The 18857-nt window shown below is 33.5% G+C and overlaps 1 pseudogene across 1 annotated transcript; it reads left to right on the top strand.

Moving 5' to 3' along the window:
• Positions 1-693: 693 nt before the first annotated feature.
• Positions 694-2287, top strand: LOC146956551 (putative aspartic proteinase GIP2 pseudogene; annotated as a pseudogene). The gene has a single exon (XR_015020247.1). The product of XR_015020247.1 is annotated as a putative aspartic proteinase GIP2 pseudogene (transcript).
• Positions 2288-18857: the final 16570 nt, after the last annotated feature.

Below are 18857 nucleotides of genomic sequence, written 5' to 3'. Positions count from 1 at the left end.
TATATTTTTTCCATATCTAATTTAAATTATAACCTCACTTATAACTTTAAGATAACATAATATAAAATCTATACATTTGATTAAAAAAGCTTTTTATTTCCCCGTGCTTGGCACGGGTCACTATACTAGTATAAAAAAATGTAGTACATCAAGTTTGACCAAGAATTTAATGTTGTGTTCAGATAATAATACTCCCTCTTTATATATAAAAGGGTTAACGAGTGTTCCGGGGCACTGGTTAAGAAAGTTAAAAGAGGTAATTTTAAATAAAATAAAAATACTTTTTCAGCTTTTAATGCACTGATTACACACCTCTCAATGCAAATGTTACTATATTTGATCCCTTAACCAGTGCCCCAGGGGCACTGGTTAACATTTCCCTATATAAAAAGGTGAATAACACTTGGGTGACATAGAGTTGAGTGACAGTAGTCAATCATAATGTTACAATGCTTGTGTTTATCTCTTTTTCACAAGCATTGTGATATTGTGATTGGTCGATGTCACCAATGTCACCCAACTCTATGTCACACAAATGCTACCCATAAAAAAGTGTTTAGAATAATAACGATAATGGCCACGTTGTGTTAAATACAAAGAAACGTGGCAAATCATATTTGACATTTCTTAACATCTCAAGTTGTTTTTGACTTAAGCGCCAAATTCCATATATAAATAGATCTCCCTCAACACCATCTTCACAAACTCAATACCATTACACTAATACACTATCTTTACTCTCAAGCCATGGCTAAATACAATTTCCAACACTTCATTACAACCCTCCTCCTATTTTTATTCATTTCACCAACTTTCTCTAAACAATCTTTCAGGCCAAAAGCCCTAGTTCTCCCAGTCACAAAAGATGGGGCCACAAACCAATATAAAGCTCAAATCAACCAAAGAACCCCACTAGTCCCATTGAACGTCATCGTCGATCTCGGTAGTGAATTTCTCTGGGTTGAATGCGAAAACCAGTACATTTCCTCCACATACCGCCCTGCACGGTGTCGCTCTGCCCAATGCATCCTCGCCAAATCCGACGAATGTAATGTTTGTTTCTCATCACCAAAACCTGGCTGCAACAACAACACCTGCGGTGTCTACCCGGAGAATAGAGTTACCCAGAGCACCATGAGCGGTGAACTAGCTGAAGATGTTTTATCAATCCAATCCTCTAATGGCTTCAACCCTGGACGAAATGTCGAAGTTTCACGCTTCCTATTCTCATGTGCAAAAACTTTCTTGCTAAAAGGACTTGCAAGTGGTGCTTCTGGTATGGCTGGTCTTGGAAGAACCAAAATCGCTCTTCCATCTCAATTAGCTTCGGCTTTTAGCTTCGCTAGAAAATTCGCTATTTGTCTTTCCTCTTCAAATGGAGTTGTTTTATTCGGGGATGGACCTTACGGTTTTCTCCCCAACGTTGTTTTTGATTCAAAGTCACTCACATACACACCACTTTTGATCAATCCCTTTAGCACAGCTGCTTTCGCAAAGGGAGATCAGCCTTCAGCCGAGTATTTCATCGGCGTGAAAACTATTAAAATAGATGGAAAAGTTGTTTCACTTGACACTAGTTTGTTATCTATAGACAGGAGTAACGGTGCTGGTGGAACAAAGATAAGTACGGTTGATCCTTACACAGTTTTAGAACCTTCTATTTACAAAGCAGTTACAGACGCTTTCGTGAAAGCGTCTACTGCAAGAAACATAAAAAGGGTGGATTCGGTTGCACCTTTTGAGTTTTGTTACACTAATGTGACTGGGACACGATTGGGTGCAGATGTGCCTACTATTGAGCTTATTTTGCAGAACAATGTGATTTGGAGGATATTTGGTGCAAATTCAATGGTGAATATAAATGACGAGGTTTTGTGTCTTGGATTTATGAATGGTGGTGAGAATACATGGACTTCAATTGTGATTGGAGGGTATCCGTTGGAGAATAATCTTTTGCAATTTGATTTGGCTGCTTCTAAATTGGGATTTAGCTCCTTGCCCTTTGGACGACAAACTACTTGTTCTAACTTCAATTTTACCTCCACTGCCTAGATGCCTTTTTCCCAAATCAGCCTTTTTTTAATACTCTATCAAGTTTGAATCATCTTTCAAGTTTTAATAATTAGTGTTTCCTTTGTTCATAATAAATTGCATTGAAATTCATGTATGGTTTGACAAGGAGTGTAGTTATATGATGTGAACCAAAGAATGTATTTTCCCCCTTTTATGGTGCAGCAGAATGACTTTTCTGGTGAAATTAATTCTATGACCAATCATTGAGCATTTATATATTAACTTATTGTAATTGAGTCTCTGATTAAATCAAAAGTTACCATTATTATTATTATTATTATTATTATTATATAGACATAACTTTTAGCTAAACAAAATAACTTTTCCAAAAAACCAACCTTTTCTATATTGTAGTAAAAAATAAACTTCAATGTCAAACACATGAAGAATCCAACGCATGTGTATTAACAAAATGTACATAATAACAATAACAAAAAAACACATAATGACTCTGTTTGGTAACACCAAAAAAGAGCTTTTAGCTTTTAGCTCATAGCTTATAAGCTCGTCTGACAAAAAAAAGCTCTGTTTGGTAACGCTTTTTGACAACGAGCTTATAGCTTATTTCAGGAGCTTATAAGCTATTTTTCAGAAGCTATTTCAAGTAGCGTTTGAGCTTATAGCTTATAGCTTCTCACTTTTTCTTCCACTTTTACCCTTACTTTTTTTATGTAAAATCCATGTTTACCCATTATATTTTATTACATCCATAATTTAAAATACCACGTTTATTACACCAACATACTTTGTTTCTAATTTTCTTTATACTACAATATACCTTTTTTTTTACGGAACAATATAATATAAGTGTTACTTCAAAAAAAAATATATGCAATATATCCTCTGACGGAAAAATATATATGTTATTAGTGTTATATTTTTTTTATTCTCTAGCCTTTCGTTGTAATTTTTTTATACAATATACCTTAAAAAAAAGTGACGAAACAATATACTTTCAATGTATTGTTCTTTATTTCTTGATTGTTCTTTAAAATATATACTATCAGCTGTGTTTATAAAGTAAAAACACTTAAATAAAAATAAATATAAATATAAATATTAGTGAATAAATTTTATTTTAATATATAATATAAAAGATATATTAAATTAATAAATTTAAAGTACTTTTTTAAAGAAAATTTAGATGACGAAATTACAAATACTTAAATATTAATTGATATAAATTTTATTATGAATTAAGAATGCCCTTCATGTCATTTTACATTTATCAGCTAGTTGAACCGCTAGTTTTACCAAACACTTTAGTTAGCTTATCAGCTATCAGTCATCAGCTATAAGCTATCAGCTAGTTTATCAGCTATCCGCTATTTTTACCAAAGAGAGCCATAATGTAAGAGGAATATCTTAATGTAACGCAGAACAGTGAGTACCTTCAGGGTGAGCCATCTTTCGCAAGGCTGTAGGAGCACTCATGATAGGCATTGATATATTTAAGCCTAATATAGTTGTGGTCAAATCTATCTTGCTCACATCCATAAGAATCTGCGGCTTGAACCTATCTCTCAGATAAATATAGATAGTGAAACCAGTGCTTGAATTCAATAGAACACACAAGGTTAAATTAAATGGAAGATGAATATAAAATAAAAGTAGTTTGTAAATTACAGAATCCTTGAGAATGCATGTTGGTTCTCTTTCAAAGACCACTGGTCCTCTACCCCGGATGCATAGTAGTCATAAATCACCTTTGACAACTTTTCCTTTGCAATTGCTTCATAAAATAACAGTTATCTTATTGGCTAAATAAAATAACTTTTCTAAAAAAATCAGTTTTTTGACTGCACCATAGAAGTGTCCACAAAGACAAAAACCTAAGTAAACACTGTATTTGCTTTTTCATTGATTATAATCATGCGTTAATCTTTTAATAATCTGTTCATATTGACTACTTTGGTGCATCATATATTTTTTACAATAGTAAGTTGGATTTTATTTTATAGATTAACCTCAATCAAAAATTAAAATAATAAAGTATTATATCAACTATTATATTCTTTAATAATGCATTTAATTATAAACAAACATTTTTTTTTAAGAAGTTGAACTAGCCCACTAAAATTGATATGGGAGAGAATCGAACCTGAAATCTTAAAGAGGAGCACAACAAACGAATATTTTTTTGAAGGCATAACTGACGAATATTATTGATTTGAATCGTGTTATATGGATATGACTTGTGATGGGTGGTTGTTCATTTGATTAATTTGTCGAATATAAATTTTAGATTAAATTTATATTCTCCTTTGACTATTTATTTGATTTTACTTTGATATCCCTTGATTAGTTTTTGTTCTATCTTGGTTGCTTAATGTTACTCAATTGAGTCTCTTCCATGAATATTTAATTATATCTTTGTCACTCTCGATCTCTTAAGTTTTTTTTTTATGATCAAACCAAAAAGATTTGACGAATCATCGATTTTGAGATTTTTACGATGACCAAATAAAAAGAGGATTTGGTGTAGTAATTGATTTTAGCTTTTTGAGATTTGAAAAGATATCATTTTCTATACCTGCCACCCCCACCACCATATCATTACGAACCGGTTACTATATACTCCCTCATGTCACTATTATAAGCAAATTTTGACTTTTTATGTTCATTCAATAAATGATGTATGTGGTCTATATTGTAGACCACATACATCATTTATTGAATGAATCTAAAAAGTAGAAATTTGCTTATAATAGTGACCAAAGGGAATACTTCACAAAATCACATTCTCCAATGCTACGGCACTTTCCCCTTAACTTCCCCTCTGCGGGAGAGGATTTTCTCCGTTGTGTTTTTCTCATGTTTTCTGCAGTGTGAGAATATAAACCATTAAATTCATTATTTCTCCTAATTTCAAGTTTTTAACATTTACATTTTGTAAGCATTTAATTGTGTTTAAAAGCTCAGATTTAACTGGACCCTGCAGTCATTGTATAGGATCCATTCCTCCTTCTACTCTTCATTAATTAATAAAATGTTTTAAAAAGGATAATGAATTGATATATGAAAGTGGAGAATTAGGGGATGGATTAAAGAAAGGTATTGGAAAAGGGCGAGAGAGGAAAGTTGTCGGAGGAGGTCAGGTTTCAAATGAGAAACCAGAGATATCATAATTGTTTGTGTTGAAACAAACTCATTTATATTTCTGTTACTCACGTGGTCCGTATACTATCCCACATGCTATTTTTGAATTTGAGATGTCAAAAACAAATTTAAGACTTACATTCACCCTCCCTTAGAAAAAGAAGTTAAAATATATATATATATATATATATATATATATATATATATATATATATATATATATATATATAAGTTAATGTTCAGCAAAATTTCATTAATGCCCTTTTTTTTGTCAAGTAGTCTAGTGGGAGCTCACACAATTTAATTGTAGAGAAGTGATGTAACGCCCACTTTGATATTTAATTATTTTTTATTAAATTAGAGTCTATTTATGTGATTTATTTTTATATATGTGAGGTGTTGGTATTTTATTAAGTGGCTTTATTCTATTATTTATTAGAATATGAGAATTATTAGAATAAGTAGATTTGGGGGTTATAATAGAAAGAAGAAAGATTTATTGGGCCTAAACATATTTAGGAAGAGCATTTAGTATTATAAATAAGGAAGCTTAGGTTAGAAAGAGTTTTTACGTTAAACCGTTTTTTGGAAAGAGGATAAACAAGAAGAGAGAAGAGAAGCAAGAGGGAGAGCTGCGATTTCTGCATATTAAGGTAAGGTGGGATTATCTTTCACTAATATTAAGTCTGTGAGTCATTAGATTGCATCTAACATATTTTAGGTTGAGTTTGTGAGGATTAAAGAATTAGGTTTTATGAGTGATTTTGATGATTAGATGATGAAAAACCGTTGAATTGATGTAAAAATGATGTACAGACCTTAGATAATTCATAGGGTGATGTTTAGAAGCTGTTTTGAGGTTAGAACCATGCTATGAAGCCCGGATACTCCAAAATGGTGCCGTACCCGTGTCGGATACGTATCGGATACCGATACTCCGCGGATACTCCCGGATACGTATCCCAGAAGTATCCGAATGATTTAATTTAATTTTTATTTAAAATTATATTGGATACGTTAAGGATACTCCCGGATAAGTATCCAAGAAGTATCCGAATGATTTAATTTAATTTAATTTTTATTTAAAATTTTTATTTGTATTTGTATTTTGATCACAAGTATTAATTTTTGTAAATTGGGATCATTATATTGGCCATTACTTGAAAAGGGTGACTATCTCCATACTACCTTGGTATCATCATAGTGCAGGTTGTTTATATGGTATGTTTTGGTTTAAAGGATGCTATCTTAGTTAGTGAATGGTCCATTGTATTTTGACTTGGTGTAATTAGTTTTAAGATTTCCTGCTATATATATATATATAAATTGTAAACGTATCCAAGCCGTATCGTATCCTAAATTTCAAATTTTTGACGTATTCGCGTACCCGTATCGTATCGTACCCGTATCCGTATCGGGGTTTCATAGGAACCATGTGATTAGGGATGATTTTGGTGATTTTGGGGTAGAAAAACGGAGCCAAGGAGGCTCCCATGGTAGGAAATCGTAGAAAAATATGTGATTACAGCATGTCTGATGCTGTCGAATTCATGAAGCGATTTCACAGATGATGAAGCGATTTTGACAGAAATCTTTAATTTCAGTATGTCTGCTACTGTCGAAATCATGAAGCGATTTCACAGATGATGAAGCGATTTTGACAGAAATCTTTAATTTCAGTATGTCTGCTACTGTCAAATTCATGAAGCGATTTCACAGATGATGAGGCGATTTTTGCAGCAAGTGTCAAAATGTTATATCAAAACATAAGTTAAAATAAAAGAAGTGATCCTTAGATGAGAGGGGTTTAATTAAGGGTCATGAGAGTAGTTTCATAAGCCATAATGTATTTAAAATAAGACGAGTATCAAGAGTATTAGAGGAGAATAAATGTGAAGATAAGAATAATTAGAAAAACAAGAACTATAGCAAACCAAGAATACTAAGACAGAAGTCTAAGGTAGTAGACGACAATAAATATGAACTAATATATGACGATGAGATCTTGAAAACTGAATAAGTTAGTCGCATAGATGAAAACCATTATGTGGGGAATGGAATAGTGAAAGTTTTAAGAGTAGGAAATGAAGGATGCTTAGATTATTAGAAGCTGTCCAGAAAACCTAAGTTAAGATGACTAAGATTATTAATGATGTGATATTGTTATTTATGCACCACATGTGTTATTTATGATGCTTATGTTTGTGCGATGCTTAAGATGCTATTATTATCATTTGATACTGTTATGTTATGATGCTGATATGATATGACTTTATAAGTGCTGCATATATTGCTGTTGATCTCTATTAAGATATAAGTGTCGGTCTAAGTCACGAAGTTATAAGATGTTCATGAAGTTTCTAAGACGTAAGATGTTGAGTCGGTCTAAGTTGTGAAGTTATGATGTTGAGTCCATGCATACTCATCTAAAGCGACAAGGGCTCAAGCCCTGGAGCATTTGCTCAACAGCGACGAGGGCTCAAGCCCTGGAGCCTTGTGCTCAAAAGTGACGAGGGCTCAAGCCCTGGGAGCCTATTTATGCTCAAAACCGACGAGGGCTTATGCCCTAGAATGGTACCACGTGCATTTGCATAGTCAGGATGACTTAAGACGAAAGAGTTGCATAGTCGAGTCAAGATGATTTAAGACGAAGGAGTTGCATAGTCGAGTCAAGATGATTTAAGATGATTTATGAGCTTTCCTCTTCCTCTCTTCCCTTAACTCTTCTCTCCTTCTTCATCTCTCTCCTACTCTTTCTTCTACTTCTTCTTCTTCTCTTTTAATTTTACTTTTCTTTTGAATCATTGAGGACAATGCTTCCCCTAAGTGTGTGTGTGTGGGGGGGGGGGGGGGGGGGGGGGGGGGGGGGGGGGCTAATAAAGTGTATAGAGTCGTAGTGTTTCCAAAATCCCTTGAACTTTATTCTTTTGTTTCGTTTTTATAGCGAAAGGCATGATTAAGTAGCTTGTTTTTAATGTAAAATATGGCATAAATTTTTTTTGTTTTGTCTCTTCCTTAAAGGTTGTTTCTTGTACATGAAAGTGGTTCCTTGTGTTTTTTGTGTTCTTGCTATACCCACATCTTGTTTTATTGTGAAAAATCTCCAATGAGAAAAGCACCCAGTTGCAATCTTTGAGCAAGTGTATGAGTAGGTATTTTAAGGAGCACGTTCTATCTTTAGTGTTAACTTAGACCCTTAAAAGTCTTTAGAGTAAAAGTAGTATAAGTTTGTGTGGGAAAATAATCAATTGTGCTTTATTGTTATATTCTCTTAATTGTTAAAGTTAAATGGGGCGGGAGAATGGCACCAACATGTGGGGGAAAGGACAATCCCTAACTTCCTAATTGTGGTGGTGACTCCCTAATTTGAACTTAAGTTCCAAATCCCTCAAATGAGGAAAATAAATTCATCAACGCTAGGGGGAAAGGACAATTACATCCAAAAAGACTTCCTACGCGGAGATGAAATAAAAATTTTGCAGCACTGCTTAGGGTGATTTTGAATCTAGGGGGAAAGGACAATTACATCCAAAAAGACTTCCTATGATGATAGATAGCCCTTAAGCACCTGCAGCCCCTTTGTGCTTAAATTGTTAATTTAATTTAAACTAAATTCCCATCACTCTTATATGAAATGAAGAAAAGACTTTTCTCGATTACTTTAGCATTAAGGATAGAACCTGTTCCTCATAAAATCTGTCTTATACAGGAGCAAGAAAAAGGTTGGACTGCACACACACACTCACTTAATACTTGATGTTGGGTTGAATAGGTTCCCGAGGAATGTTTGAAATTGTGATTAGTGTACTTGAAACAAAACCTTCAAAGAGACATGTTGTTTTCAATTGCATTGCCATAATTAAACTTTTTGTTGCTGCTATGTCCATTGCCTTTTGCTTGAGGACAAGCAAAGATTCAAGTGTGGGGGAGTTTGATGAGTCATAATTTAGTCTATTTTAATGCATTATTTAGTTTAGTTTTATTAAGATTTGATTTGATTTTATTGCAAATTTATTTCCTTTTTGAATCTTTTACTTTAAATTGCATTTTATTTTATTTTAGGAATGAATATATGGTGGAAGGTGTCTTGGAGTAAAAGAAAGAGGACTGGAGAAAATACAGTGCAAAAATACGAAGATACGGAGACAAAAATATGTCTCCACAAAGTCAGAAGCTTGGCACCTCCAGAAGTCTCTTTTGCTGCTTTTCTTCAGGCCCAAGTTACTCTGTTGTAGTTTTACTGATTAGCCCTTATAGTTGCTTAGATTTTAAGTCAATTGTAAAATAAATAGAGTAGCTCTCCATCATAAACATTCATCTTTTGTTCTTGGAATAAAAGTTCACTTTTACTTTACTGTTTTATTTTATATTCTTCTTCTTCTCCTTCTTCTCTATGTCTACAATGAACGTTAGTGAGTAGACTCTTCTTGTCTTGGGATTATTGGATAAGTCTAATGACATAATCCTAATCGAACCAAGTTTTAACCCTAATTTCATGTAACCGTAATTTGTAATTTAGATTCACCGCTTTAACATGAATTAACCATTATCAAACTGTAGAAGCGAAAGTGAAGGGTTTGATAATTGTTAATCCATCATCCCAAACATCAATTCATAATGCGAAAGCGGAGCTTTGATGTTGGAACAAGTGAAACTAGACAATAATTGCAAAGGCAGCAAAATAGTCTTTGCAATTATTGAGACACAAGTAGTTTCAATCCTTATAAGCATCTTCTAGTAATCAAGTCAGCGAAATAGGCTTGGTTACTATGGGTAAACTCTCACCGGACTTTCATCGGAAAGGTGAGGGGCTAAAGGGAAATCGGTCTTTAGAAATTAAGGTGTAAACCATGAAATTAGAAGTTAAAGCCTTGTCTAGTGAAGGGTTTGTTATTATGACGAACCAATGATCCCAAAGCTCCTTTATTTTATTATTGTTATTTTCTCTTATTTAAAAACCCCCTATTTTATAACAAAAAGACCTTAATGGTGCCTCAAAATATGTTTTAACACGATAAACATCAACCTAGTTGCGGATATATGTTTTATCTTGGTTTTCGGGTGTCAAACATTGATTACGTTCGAACCTTTTTAACCTTTGATATCTCATTTTTTCTTGGGAAGGGAAAAAATAAGCAAAACCCTTGAGAATCGAGGTCCGGGAGTTGATTTCGCCACGGGAAGGTGTTAGGCACCCATAACGACTATAGTAACCTATAGGAACCGTCTTTACTTTCTACGCGCGCGCTTTATTTTTAAATGCTATTTGAAAAGTGATATTTACACCTAAGAGTTTACTAAGTCAAGAATTGGAGGGAGAAGAAGATATTTGAATTTTTATTTTATTTGAATTGAAGGGATTTTGTCCTTGCCTACGTACCCGTTTAAGGGATCAAATCCACCGTAGTTCTCTTCCAAAAATGTTTCTGTTTTTGTTGGTTGATTTTAAGTTTGAAAATTGGAATTTTTAAGAATGAGAGAGAGAGGCCTCAAGGGCATAAGATTGTGAAAATGTGAGGTGGGATTAATTATTTTGCAAAAGGAGTCTAGTATGATTAATTTTCATTTGGAATTTTATTAAGAAAATAAAAGGAAAATCAATGGGATTTTGAATCCCAAGGTTTATTATGAAAAATATTTGAGTGATGTTGTTCATATTTTTTGGAAAATGATTTTTCTAAGTGTAAATCCTAGGCATTCATCTAAACATACAATCCTAAACATACATCTAAACATGCATATCCAAGCCATACTTCTAAAGTGAGGTGTGTGCATGTGTCGGTGCTTGTGTCGGTGTACATCATTAGAGTCCATTGTCCTTTACATCATTGGCCTAGATACATTCTATGGTTTTGCAAGAAATTAAAAGCATAAGAAAAATAGTACAAAATTCCTAAGTTTTTTACATTCTAAGTCTTGGCAAAAATTAATATGCAAGGAATTGAAGTGCAAGAAATAAGGGATGAAAATATGATGTGTGATGCTTATGAAACAATGAACAAAGGGTTAGTAATAATAGGCATTGAATAGTAGAAAAAAGTGGCAAGAAAATAAAGCATATCAACATGGTAAAAAACAACAAAAAGTGGCAAAAATGCACTTAATAAAACACCAAAATTCCTAAGCAAGCAAGAAATCCAAAACCCTCACATTTTGGTATTTTCAAAGATTTTTAGGTTCAGCCCCCAATGTGAGTGTTACAAGGTAATTAGGTGTCAAGGAATCATAGTATGCTACTAAGCCAATTTTGCACTAAGTCACACATTAACATAACAAGTAACTTGCTAGTTAAGCAACCAATTATCACACATCCAAAACAGCACCACATGCTTCAATTTAAACACTAAACAAGGCCTCCAAAATACTCAACAACTAACTACTATCATAAGTAAAAGAATTGGAAACAAACCATGCACCAAAAATTCTTTAAAATTGCACCAAAACAACACAAATCACAAACAATTATTCATGCATTTCTCTATCCATTTTTTAGCATACAAAATTCACATAAAGCAAAACTAAATCATCAATACAATCACAATAAGGACTTACTAAAATTTTCACAAGTTTTTAACAAGATTTTATCAAGAATTGGAAAGAAATGAATTAACAACAAACGAATATTTTTTCACATTCTTTAGGGTCCAAATTAATCATGCACTAATATAAAAAGAACAATTAGAATTAACAAGGAAAGTCTTGCAAATTTTTTAGAGCATTTTTGTATGAAAATTGACCAAACAGGGGGTGTAAACAGCACAAAACATCAAGAATACACAAGAAAGGGGGCGTGCATAGTAACAGGGGTCACAGGCGTGGCAATTGGGCTCAGGAAGCAATTGGACCGGGTCAGTGGAGCAGGCATGGGCTAAACCATGGGTTGAACCGGTTCATTGGCCTATATAAGGCCTTGAACCGGTTTCAAGCCTCATTTCTATCCCTCCTTTCTCTCTCTAAGGTTGCTTCCTCTCCATCTCTCTCTAATAGACCGAATGAAGAAGATGATCAGAATTGTTTTCCGGTGCGGTGGCCGCCGGAGGCGCCGCCACACTGGAAAACAAATCTTTATATTTTTTTTGAAAACTTTATGCCAAAACAACCGCCTTGTCTTCCTCATTCTACTTCTGGCCTTGATTTTCGCATATCAAGGCTTAATAACCCTAGATCTGCAAAAATCCATTCGAACAAAAGCTTGCACTTGAACAAAGAAAGAGAGGGAACGAGCTTACCTTGAGCTGGATTCGGATTCTTGAGACAAGACGAAGGGAAAACTTCAAAGATTCTTCAAATCTTGTGAAGTGTAATCCAGAATTGGAGGCTTTCGTGTTCTTGATCTGTTTATACTTCTGGCTTTCGTATTCTTTTCCTATCGCACTTCTGGCTTTTGTATTCTTCTGGAGCCGATTAGAGTTTGTAACGAACTCGGATTGGTGCTGGATTTGGATTCAGATTCGTGAATTGTTATTGTTGATGAACAATTCGCGAATTGGTTTGGAATTGATATGATTTCTGGTGTTTTTTGTGGATTTGGTGATGATGATTCTGTTGAGGTTGGTGGTTTCGATGACTGTTGTGGTGGTTAGGGTTTTGGATGATGATGATTCTGTTGAGGTTGAAGATGAAGATTCATCTTCATTCTTCAATGTTCTTCAGATTTTTCAGAGTTTATTACGGTTTTGATTTGTTTTGAGTGGAGAGAGAAAAAGAAAAGGTGTTTGTGATGATGTGTAATGTGATAAATGGGATTGACCCTTTGACTGTGATGACTGGGCTTATATAGCTGATGCAGTGACTGCTGGACCAATGACTGGCTGCCACATGGCACTGGACTTGTAACAACCTTTTGGACCTATCTGCAAATGACTAAAAATAAAGGACTAAAACGCAAAAATGACAAAAAAAGGACTAAAAATGTAATTTTTAGGAATTTTAGGACTTAAAATGAAAATTAAAATAAAATGAATTAAAATTGGTAACCGGAAAATAACGTAAAGTGAAACGATTAAAAATGACAAAACGGACTAAAACGAACCAATTACCTAAATGAGGTACTTTAAAGTAACCTCTCTCTGCCGAAATTTCGTGTGAAATGACCAAAATGCCCCTAGGGACTAAACTGACTTAAAACGACTCAGATGCAATTTTAAAATGGATTTTTACCAGGGAATTGAAGCAAGAGCTTATACAGGCAAAATTAAAAGACTCAGAGACAATTTTTAGAATTTAAACAGGGTTTTAACACATGAAAAGACTAAAATGCCCCTAGGGGCTAAACTGACTCAAAATGACTTCAAATGCAATTTTTGAAATGGATCTTGACATAGAATGGGAACAAAGACTTACTCAAACTATTTGAAAGGACTCAAACCATTTTTCAAAGACTGAAAGAAATTTTAACATAGGAAATGACTAAAATACCCTTTTTCATGAATTTTGCAAGTAATATTGAAATAAAATGCAGAGAAAAATGTAATTGATCAGAGACAGTTCAAATGACTTGAAATGCAAGAAAAGGAGAATTGAACAAGCATTTTTAGGTCCAAAATTAGGGTATAACAATATAAAATTGACTTAACCAATGTCCCGCATACTGAATGAGAAGTGATATTTGTACAATCATGTTTAGTGTCAATTTTTCGGGTAACTTTCTTTTTCTCTCTTTTTATTGGTAAAAAACAATACAGAAAAAAATTTAGAATACAATGAGAATATGAGAGAAAGTTGTTCAAAAGTTGTCACAAAATAGTTGTACAAATATCATTTATGTACTAAATCTCCTGACATTCTAAGTCGCTTTGAAAACCGACACAAAATGTTTTTTTTTCTCTCATCTTTCTTTTAATGGATGTAATTGATGAAATTACATATATGGTATTAACTTAATTTCATATAATGATTTTGTCATTTATCTTTTATTTTCTTGTGAGCTTTCATTCTTTAAATCTATGATCTTTAACCCATATTTACATATGAAGCTTGAAAGTTCATATGCAACCAGATCAAAAGGGCTAAAATGACAAAAAAAGAAAAAGATAAACGATCAAATCACTATCTGAAACTAAATTAAGAGACGACTTGTGTAATTTTGTCGATGTAATTCTAGTTGACACATGTCAGACACTAAATGTTGACACTTCTCTTAACTGAAATTCAAATTTTGGTTGTCGTTTTTGTAGAAGTCTAATCTCCCAATTACTTTTGTTGACATAAAATACCATTTAAAACTCGAAAGCTTATGTGATACACTCGTAAATCGAAGTGTAACATACACTTGCTTTCTAAATTGAGAATTAACGATCATTTTTATGAAATCATAACTATTTGTCGACTTTTATATTTCAAGAAATATGATTTTCTAAAAAAAATATCATTTCATTATTTATAAAAATCATACTTTCCGATGGGGAGTTTTGTTAATGCAAGGCTGGGTCATAACCTGAGTTTTGTTTGACGAAATATTCATGTTTCATAGGTAGTGGTTAGAGGAGGTCTCAAATGGCGAGTGGGGAATGGTTCAAAAGTTAAGGTGTCGTCTAATCCATGGCTAGGAGATGGGGATAGGGTTTTGCAAGAAGTTTGATAGGCATGGGAGCAGAAGATCTGGTTGTGAGTTATTTAATTGACCAAAATGCACATGTGTGGCAGGCAGACATCATAAACATGCTATTTAATGAAAAAGACGTGCAAACTATTGCAGCTATGTCCATCATTGGTTAGGTGGAAGAGGAGAAACGTTCATGGAATTTTACACCCCATGGCGAATACAGTGTTTGCTCCGCATATCGACACATCATGGAAAATATAGTCGATAACATAAACTTATGTGTGGAGGGCAACTGGACGAAATTATGGCATCTCAAAGAACCCCAAAAGTGAAGGTTTTTCTATGGAGGGTGACACGTAATCTCTTACCTACAAGATAATGCCTCCAAACATGTTGTTTTTAGTGTAGTGATCATTGTGTGATATGTGATAAGTTGTATCAAAATAACTGGCATGTTTTCTTTGATTGTGAGAAATTAGAAGTAGGGTGGAAAGTAGCGAGGTTGCGGCATATCATCAAAGAGAATCTAGTAGTAACAGATGAATTTGTAACTCTCTTCTTTCAATTACTCGAACAACTACCTCATCAACAACTCTTTACTTTTGTAATGACTTTGTGGTGCATATGAAAGAGAAGAAATAAGAAGCTTTGGAGTGATTTAGATACGAATCCGTGAATGTCGGTGCACATGGCATGTGAATCTTTGTTGGAATAGCAACAAGCCCGCTGCCCACGAGCGTGCATACCGCATGGGGGAAGGAGAAAGCAACTTTAACAAAATTGTTCGTACCTGATCAGAAGGTGGTTGTCGGTGCTTTCTTTAATGCGGTGGTTCACGGTGGTGAGAATACTTTAGTAGCGTTGGACTAAATGGGGGGTGTGTACCTGCAGACACTCCGACACTCAAGTCAGTAGAGGTTCAGAATGGGGGGTTTGAGAGTGAAAGAGATTCTACCTTGGAGGTTGTGAGGAGCCTCCTATTTATAGAGGTGGGTGAATGTAGAGCCGTTGTAATGGCACACGTGTGTCCGACGGTTACGAAATCGTGAGAAGTGTAACCGCCAATGAGATATTTGCGGGAACGTGGGAAAGAGACGTTACTGTTCATTTGAACAAGTCTCAGTTGCTCCAATCACCCCCCTCGCGGAGAAGGGGTGTGTTGCGAGTAAATTGCCAAATGCAGCATTTGGGCTTGGTTTGTTATTGGGCCTAAGCAATTGGGCCTAGGTCTTTGACCGGTCCATAACAAGAACAATAAGTCATAACCATGGCAATTGGAGAAAATCGAAGGTGGGAGAGATCAAGTGCAATATCGATGGAATAGGCATGTGCATCAGAGGAAGCCTAAGAGAGTTCATAAAGGCAAAAACAACTTGGTTCTTCGGATTACCAAAACCTAACGAAGCGGAGGCAGGGGGCTTAAAGGAAGCGATAAAATGACTTGGCAGTATGGGTCTATCTAAGGTGTGTATCAAACTTGATTGCAAGCAAGTGTGGTTGATGACATTACTAGAAGACTCAACACCAGTTCTTTGTTTGGCGTTATTATTGATATTTGCAAAATTTCACTTAGAACCTACCAAAATTTTAAGATAAGTTTCATTAGGAGACAAACAAATAATGCTGCCCATTTGTTAGCAATGGCGTAATTATATTATGCTAGTTCACACGCTCAAGATCATATTCCTTCTTGTATTGAGACCGTTATTATTAATAAAATGAGTTAAGTTTGCTTATGTAAGAAAAAAATCATACTTAATTTATTAGGGTAGTGTTAACTTGTGCCCTTAGGGCATATGTTAAGAAACCTAAAAGAGGAAACTTTCTCTAAAATTTTGTGCTTTTAAATGATTAAAAAGTTAAATATTAAATGCAATGCACACATTCCAATAAATTTTTTCTATATTTGAATCATTAACTTGTGCCTTGAGGGCACAAGTTAACATTTCCCAATTTATTATTATTTTTTTACATTTTATAGAAAAAATAATCAATATTTCCTAATATTGGTGTTAAAAAAAAATATCTCCAACACATTTGGTGAACAAGATTTAGATATTATAATTGTAAATGATAGAATATTTTTTCTTTCAAAAAACTCATTCAACTATTAATTTAAAGGAAATGCTAACACTTGTTAATTAAAATGGAAACTTAGAGCATCCACAATGGTAGTTCCTTAATAAAGACTTCTTAAATGGACCCCACGTTACACATCACTTATTTATAATATTTTAATAAAAGTACCTATTAAGAACTCAATGACTCCAATGGAAGTACACTAATAAGGACTTCAATAAAAAGTACTTAAATAGGCCCCACTAGCTTTACATCATTAAACAAAAATAATTTATTTATTAAATTATAAATTACCTCATAATATTTAATTATAATCCTTAAAAAAAATTAAATTATAAAATATTTATTTATTCGTATGAACTTAAATTTCTGACACATCTGCTAATAATTTGAAAATGGAAAAAATTAACATTACAAATTTTACATTCCTTCGTTATAAAATAATAATAATAATTTGCATGAATTACATTTTATTTAAAATGATGGCAAATAGATAAAATAATATTTAAAACAACTATTAATTATTTTTTTGAAATCAAAACAACTATTAATTATTAAAAGGCTTAAATATGGTATTGGTCCCGGCAAAATAGGCCAGTTTTGGTTTTAGTCCCTGCAAATTTTTTTTATAGTTTTTGGTCCCTGCAAAAAATTTTATTTTTGGAAATAGTCCCTGACCCCATTTATGTGATGATTTGTCACTTTTATAAATTAAAAAATAATTATTGTATCTGTTTTATTATTATTTTTTAATTAAAAAATAATTATTGTTATATAAATTATAAAAAATAATATTCTTTTTATTAAGTAAGCACATATGCCACATATGCACAAAAGTGACAAATCATCACATAATTGGGGTCAGGGACTATTTTCTCTAACAAAAATTTTTGCAGGGACCAAAAACTATAAAAAAAAATTGCAGGGACTAAAACCAAAACTGACCTATTTTTGCAGGGACCAAAAACTATAAAAAAAATTTGCAGGGACTAAAACCAAAACTGACCTATTTTTGCAGGGACCAAAAACCATAAAAAAAATTTGCAGGGACTAAAACCAAACATGACCTATTTTGCAGGGACCAATACCATATTTTAGCCTTATTAAAATATTACTTCTTTTGTAAGCGGGACCACATAGTACATATTTTATTACTTCTTTTAAACGTGGGACCCGTTAGTTGCTTAGGAGAGAGAGGGTCCTTATATAGTTACTCGTTCCTTAACGGGGACTCATTTTTTCTACCTCCAATAGGGGGTCCTTAATAGGGAGTGGTCCTTGTTAAGTAAGGACCTCCCATTGGAGATGCTCTTAGGAATTGTGTAAACGCCGTATTGGAACATTAAAAAATCAGTTTTTAACACTAAATTTATCAATTATTTTTATTTTTGAATTATTAACAAGTGTGTTCTTATGACATTTGTTAGCATGCTCTTTAGTTTAAAGATCAAATGAATTGTCCTCGTGAGCTTAACTCAGTTGTTAGAGAAGATGCATAAAATATGCAAGGTCTAGGGTTCGAACCCCGGCCACCACAAAAAAGATCAAATGAATTAGAAATTGACTTGACACTTACCTACCAAATCTTTTATGTAGCCGTGTAATTTCCTGAAAACGATTATATCCACATAGTAATGCGACTCACTAAAATTAATTAATACAAGAATGTATTCGTTTATCAGCAAACAGATAAGATCCAGAAAGAGATGTCTCAAAGTCAAAGATCAGAAATCAATTTCAGCTTTTAGATTACGCGTACACTCTTTCTACGTCTAGATAAATCCTTGTTAGTGTACAAATCTGAAACTCTATTTTAGTTAGATTTTGCCATAACTGAGATTTCTTTTTTTAATAATCTACCTAAGTACAATTACATTTTTTTAATAATCTGCCTAAGTACATTTACATACTACTGTTCTAGAATTTCAAACCCATGCCTGCATAGCAACAAATATTACCCCTTCAGTCCTTTGAGAGAGACAAAAGATGAAAGCAAAGTAACGCGTAAAAAGAAGAATATAAAAAATGTACATCAAGTTTGACCAAGAATTTAATGTCGTGT

Source organism: Medicago sativa, chromosome 1 (genome assembly GCF_051527215.1).
Source record: "Medicago sativa cultivar Bolivia chromosome 1, Bolivia_mono, whole genome shotgun sequence".
NCBI lineage: Eukaryota > Viridiplantae > Streptophyta > Magnoliopsida > Fabales > Fabaceae > Medicago > Medicago sativa.
This window is presented reverse-complemented; position numbering and strand designations above follow the sequence as displayed.